The 6,855-nt window shown below is 48.1% G+C and overlaps 2 non-coding genes across 2 annotated transcripts; both read right to left on the bottom strand.

Annotated features, from left to right (window-relative positions):
- Window positions 1–869: 869 nt before the first annotated feature.
- LOC126876861 (5.8S ribosomal RNA) lies at window positions 870–1,024 on the bottom strand. Its single transcript, XR_007694577.1, has one exon. It is a non-coding gene; the product is annotated as a 5.8S ribosomal RNA (ribosomal RNA).
- Window positions 1,025–4,413: 3,389 nt separating this feature from the next.
- On the bottom strand, window positions 4,414–6,336 carry LOC126876869 (small subunit ribosomal RNA). The gene has a single exon (XR_007694585.1). It is a non-coding gene; the product is annotated as a small subunit ribosomal RNA (ribosomal RNA).
- Window positions 6,337–6,855: the final 519 nt, after the last annotated feature.

Raw genomic sequence — 6,855 nt, 5'->3', positions numbered from 1 at the left:
AACGCAACGACGACCCATCGATGCGACGGTCCTCGTTGTTGTCAGTCGCTTTCGCGAAGAGACGGAGTGGGCATTCGATCCCTGGGGCTGTACGAGAGTCTTAAGAAAAGACGGTAGATTATGGCAAAGTTTCGCACGCCATCGAGTTTAGGTTTTTTTTTTGGTTCTCTCTTCTCTCCTCTCTCGACCGAGTTCCCATATTTGCTTTCTCTCTCAGTCTCGCCAAATATAATATTCTTTTAAGACGACGTCGGGGGCGCGGACCTTCGTGCGTCGAACACCGGCAAACGTAGCATATATCGCCTGATATGAAAAAAAAATCGGTCACGAGGAGAACACTACGAGTATATACGTTCGATAACCGATACACGAAGCGGTGCATAAGCGGGCGGTCGCCCTCGTAAGGACGACTCACGACGCCGCGAGCACTCACGCAGGTCCGTGACCGGTTCTCTCCGCTCTTATTCGTATCCCTTCGTATACCTTCGTCCGACTCTGAAACGTTCTCTTATAATTTTTAAGAAGAACGACGGCGGGTTGTCAAGGCAAGAAGGGACAGAGAGAGACAGAGGTAGAGTTTCGTAGTCTCCCGTGAACACGATAGATTATATATCGAGCATGCGTACGACTTGCACGGTCTCTGCACGACCGCGACGAACGCCGACGAGCGTCCAACAATCGCTCGTACGTCGCGTATGTTCTCTCCGTCCGCTCTTATTCGTATCCTCGTTCTTGTACCTTCGTCCGACTCTGAAACGTTCTCTTATATAAAGAAGAACGACGGCGGGTTGTTAAGGCAAGAAGGGACAGAGAGAGACAGATACGGAGAGTAACGATACGCAACGCAAGCAGTCTTAGGTTTACGTGAGCAACCCTCAGCCAGGCGTGGTCCAGGAATTGTATCCGTGGACCGCAATGTGCGTTCGAAATGTCGATGTTCATGTGTCCTGCAGTTCACACGTTGACGCGCAATTAGCTGCGTTCTTCATCGACCCACGAGCCAAGTGATCCACCGTTCAGGGTAATCTTTTATAAATTTACAACAGTTCAATACTCAAATGTACTCTTCTCGGTTCTAGCGAAGCCGAGTTCCGTCACGTTCGACCAACGGGAATCGAACGCGCAGAAGTCGCCATAGGATTGACGACACAAAAACGTTCGAAAAAAAAAGAAAACGACGAACGCGCGAAGATACGCGCGTTCGCCGGCCGGGCGTAAAGTACATTATGATATATAACAACCATCGAGATCGAAGCTCCGTTCGTCAGGAAACGACGGGGATATATACACCCGATTCTGAATCCTCTGTACAGCACACGATCTCGCGAACGAGTAAGCACGGTGGCTAGCCCATGTTATATATGTGTTTGATTCTACTCTCTCGTCCAATTATTCAAGAAACAGCGCGCGTGCATCTCTCCATCGTTCGGGTGATAGTAAAGATTCGATGGGATTCGCGCGGCCGTCCGCCTCGAGCGGTCTTTCGTCCCAATATCCAGAAGCAGAGTTTGAAAAACTCTAGCGACGGCACGGGTGTCCGACTCACGACATCGAGGTTTCGAAGCCGGCGATCCCCTCCGAACGGATGGCGACCACGCGACCGACTGAAAGCATGAAAAATCGACGAAAGATAGAACACATCTCCGTTCGGGTGGTGTTTTTTCTTTAAAAAAAAAAAAAAACAAAAATTCGATGGGACTCGCAGCCATCCTCCTCGCGCGGTCTTTCGTCCCGATATCCAGAAGCAGAGTTTGAAAAACTCTAGCGACGGCACGGGTGTCCGACTCACGACAACGAGGATAGACAGCCGGTCCCCTCCGAACGGGTTATGCGACGATAAACTCGATGAAACTTTAGTCTCGTTCAGGTAGTGTGTGTCTTGTAAATCAAAAATTCGATGGGACACGCATCCATCGTCCTCGCGCGGTCTTTCGTCCCAACATCCAGAAGCAGAGTTTGAAAAACTCTAGCGACGGCACGGGTGTCCGACTCACGACAACGAGGATAGACAGCCGGTCCCCTCTGAACGGTATATTATATATGAGATGATAGACGACAAACTGGATGAAACTTTAAGTCTCGTTCAGGTAGTGTGTAAATCAAAAATTCGATGGGACTCGCATCCGTCGTCCTCGCGCGGTCTTTCGTCCCGATATCCAGAAGCAGAGTTTGAAAAACTCTAGCGACGGCACGGGTGTCCGACTCACGACAACGAGGAAAGACAGCCGGTCCCCTCTGAACGGTATATTATATGAAACTTTAAGTCTCGTTCAGGTAGTGTGTAAGTCAAAAATTCGATGGGACTCGCATCCGTCGTCCTCGCGCGGTCTTTCGTCCCGATATCCAGAAGCAGAGTTTGAAAAACTCTAGCGACGGCACGGGTGTCCGACTCACGACAACGAGGATAGACAGCCGGTCCCCTCTGAACGGTATATTATATATGCGATGATAGACGACAAACTGGATGAAACTTTAAGTCTCGTTCAGGTAGTGTGTAAATAAAAAATTCGATGGGACTCGCATCCGTCGTCCTCGCGCGGTCTTTCGTCCCGATATCCAGAAGCAGAGTTTGAAAAACTCTAGCGACGGCACGGGTGTCCGACTCACGACAACGAGGAAAGACAGCCGGTCCCCTCTGAACGGTATATTATATGAAACTTTAAGTCTCGTTCAGGTAGTGTGTAAGTCAAAAATTCGATGGGACTCGCATCCGTCGTCCTCGCGCGGTCTTTCGTCCCGATATCCAGAAGCAGAGTTTGAAAAACTCTAGCGACGGCACGGGTGTCCGACTCACGACAACGAGGATAGACAGCCGGTCCCCTCTGAACGGTATATAATATGAAACTTTAAGTCTCGTTCAGGTAGTGTGTAAGTCAAAAATTCGATGGGACTCGCATCCGTCGTCCTCGCGCGGTCTTTCGTCCCGATATCCAGAAGCAGAGTTTGAAAAACTCTAGCGACGGCACGGGTGTCCGACTCACGACAACGAGGATAGACAGCCGGTCCCCTCTGAACGGTATATAATATACATTATGCGACGGTAGACGATCAACTAGACGAAACTTTAGTCTCGTTCAGGTGGTGTAAAAAAAATTCGATGGGATACGCACGCACGGCTGTCGTCGTCCTCGAGCGGTCTTTCGTCCCAATATCCAGAAGCAGAGTTTGAAAAACTCTAGCGACGGCACGGGTGTCCGACTCACGACATCGAGGCTTCGAAGCCGGCGGCGTTCCCCTCTGAACGAACTTCGGCTAGACTAGTTACGAATCGTTGCTACACATCGTCTTCATCGTCGTCGTCGTCGACATCGACATCATCATCATATCATCATCATCATCATCATCATCATCATCGGTCATCGTCGCATAGCGGGCCAACATCCACGCGATGCGTCTTCGTTCTAGGTTACCCGATCCACGAGTATGTTACACGTGGTTTCGTTATTTCGAACGAAACGACATACGAAGAGCACACGCCCTTTGGGTAGGAAGCACGTTTCGAGAACGACGAGAGTTTCGATGAAAGAGACGAGAGAAGTCGACGCAGAAGGTATCCATGGATCTTCGAAGAGAACCTTCGAAGATGTATATCGGTATCCTTTCGCTCTGCGCGACTCGCTACAAGTTCTTTCGCTCTCGTCGACTCGTTCTAGACGCTTCGTTCGATCCCAAAGAGGAGTCTTCGATATGTCCCGTTGCTAGGAGGAGAACAAACGCAACACAGACCACGAAACATAGAAGAGAATAGGCGAGCATGATCACTCCGACACGAGGCACTTTAGAGATTTTCTTATTAGTTTGCATGGACTTTTATATTTCGTTTGTACGGTTTCCACGATGCAAATACGAAATACGAGATCGTGACGGCGGGTCTTTCTGTGTACGGCCTCTCGCAGGCGCCACGACTGCATTTCTCTTTACACCTGGTTTCCATCGTAATTTTTTCGTTTGATATCGAGCCTTAACTTTTGTTGGCTCTTTCGAAGCTAGAGTTCCCTTTTATTAGAATTTCATATATATATATATATATTATATGTTATATGTTTTATTTCGGAGACGGCGGGTCTTTCTGTTTACGACCTCACGCAGGCGCCTCGAATAAGTTTCATTCGCATTTCGTTTTTATACTTGTATATATATATCTCTTCATCCCGATGATCGAGAGAGAGTGCCACCTTCTCTTCGTATAATTCCGTAGCTGGAGGGTCGTCTCCTCCTTAAGAATATTTCTATTCGTGCCAACGGAGGTTGCCAAGCTCCCTGGCGTTTTCGTTTGTTAAAGTATATAGCTTGTTAATACGTCGTATATACTTTCGTCGATACAGGAGGAGTACGGCTCCTTACCGACCATTGTGATATATATTTCATAGTTTTTATATGTGTTCAAGTCAAATTCTTTTGGTATCGTATCGTTAATGATCCTTCCGCAGGTTCACCTACGGAAACCTTGTTACGACTTTTACTTCCTCTAAATGATCAAGTTTGGTCATCTTCCCGGTAACATCGGCAATGCTTATCACATTGGCCGCGCACCAGTCCGAAGACCTCACTAAATCATTCAATCGGTAGTAGCGACGGGCGGTGTGTACAAAGGGCAGGGACGTAATCAACGCGAGCTTATGACTCGCGCTTACTGGGAATTCCTCGTTCATGGGGAATAATTGCAAGCCCCAATCCCTAGCACGAAGGAGGTTCAGCGGGTTACCCGGGCCTTTCGGCCAGGGAAAACACGCTGATTCCTTCAGTGTAGCGCGCGTGCGGCCCAGAACATCTAAGGGCATCACAGACCTGTTATTGCTCAATCTCGTGCGGCTAGAAGCCGCCTGTTCCTCTAAGAAGATTTGTTTGTACGTTGGTAGTAAAAACCCACCGACCGAAGCCGGGGGCCTTCGAGATACCATAAGTTACGTCTATTTAGCAGGCTAGAGTCTCGTTCGTTATCGGAATTAACCAGACAAATCGCTCCACCAACTAAGAACGGCCATGCACCACCACCCACCGAATCAAGAAAGAGCTATCAATCTGTCAATCCTTCCGGTGTCCGGGCCTGGTGAGGTTTCCCGTGTTGAGTCAAATTAAGCCGCAGGCTCCACTCCTGGTGGTGCCCTTCCGTCAATTCCTTTAAGTTTCAGCTTTGCAACCATACTTCCCCCGGAACCCAAAAGCTTTGGTTTCCCGGAAGCTGCCCGCCGAGTCATCGGAGGAACTTCGGCGGATCGCTGGCTGGCATCGTTTATGGTTAGAACTAGGGCGGTATCTGATCGCCTTCGAACCTCTAACTTTCGTTCTTGATTAATGAAAACATTTTTGGCAAATGCTTTCGCTTCTGTCCGTCTTGCGACGATCCAAGAATTTCACCTCTAACGTCGCAATACGAATGCCCCCATCTGTCCCTATTAATCATTACCTCGGGGCTCCGAAAACCAACAAAATAGAACCGAGGTCCTATTCCATTATTCCATGCACACAGTATTCAGGCGAAGGTAGCCTGCTTTAAGCACTCTAATTTGTTCAAAGTAAACGTATCGGCCCACCTCGACACTCAGTGAAGAGCACCGCGATGGGATATTAGTTGGACCGCCCGCGAGGAGCTAAGCCCACCGATAGGACGTACCACATAATGCCAGTTAAACACCGCGAGCGGTGAACCGACACTGTGACACACAGATTCAACTACGAGCTTTTTAACCGCAACAACTTTAATATACGCTATTGGAGCTGGAATTACCGCGGCTGCTGGCACCAGACTTGCCCTCCAATTGGTCCTCGTTAAAGGATTTAAAGTGTACTCATTCCGATTACGGGGCCTCGGATGAGTCCCGTATCGTTATTTTTCGTCACTACCTCCCCGTGCCGGGAGTGGGTAATTTGCGCGCCTGCTGCCTTCCTTGGATGTGGTAGCTGTTTCTCAGGCTCCCTCTCCGGAATCGAACCCTGATTCCCCGTTACCCGTTACAACCATGGTAGGCGCAGAACCTACCATCGACAGTTGATAAGGCAGACATTTGAAAGATGCGTCGCCGGTGCTAGATGACCATGCGATCAGCACAAAGTTATTCAGAGTCACCAAAACAAACGATGGACGGACAGACGAGCCATCCGCCACCGATTGGTTTTGATCTAATAAAAGCATTCCTACCATCTCTGGTCGGAATCTGTTTGCATGTATTAGCTCTAGAATTACCACAGTTATCCAAGTAAATGTAGGTATGATCTAAGAAACCATAACTGATTTAATGAGCCATTCGCGGTTTCACCTTAATGCGGCATGTACTGAGACATGCATGGCTTAATCTTTGAGACAAGCATATGACTACTGGCAGGATCAACCAGGGATCTTATTCGTATAACAATTCTTATAAATTTCGTTTAAGTTCTCTTCGTGTCGTAGGTGGGACGTAAGCACCGTACGACGAGACTTTTCGTTCTTAAGATAGATATATCTATAAAATATATCTCCTAGCGACGTTCGAGATACACCCATAGTTCAGTAATAATCTTCGAACGCCGCTCGCAGCCACTTTGTAATTCTCAACTCCACCTCCTCTCTTCTCTCTCTCTCTTTCTCATAGTCTTATATAAAATGTTTAGAATCGTACTTCTAAAGGAACATTTCCATAATGCTGTCTTCGTGTAAAAAGACTTATTAGAATATCTTAGCGGTAAAGCACGTATACGCACCTCACGCTGAACGAACAAGCGCGTATCCCAGTGCGTCGCGCTGGACATACCGTAAGAATATTCTTTCAATCGGTAGAACATTTTCGGCAGAAGACATACTACGCAAAGATAGTACGCTCCTACCGCCTCATCGGATACTTCTGCGAAAGCAGAAGTTTTTATAGAAAGCAGACG

Source organism: Bombus huntii, unplaced genomic scaffold, assembly GCF_024542735.1.
Source record: "Bombus huntii isolate Logan2020A unplaced genomic scaffold, iyBomHunt1.1 ctg00000101.1, whole genome shotgun sequence".
Taxonomy (NCBI): Eukaryota; Metazoa; Arthropoda; class Insecta; order Hymenoptera; family Apidae; genus Bombus; species Bombus huntii.
The sequence above is the reverse complement of the archived record's forward strand: the minus strand, read 5'-3'. Positions and strand labels throughout refer to the sequence as shown.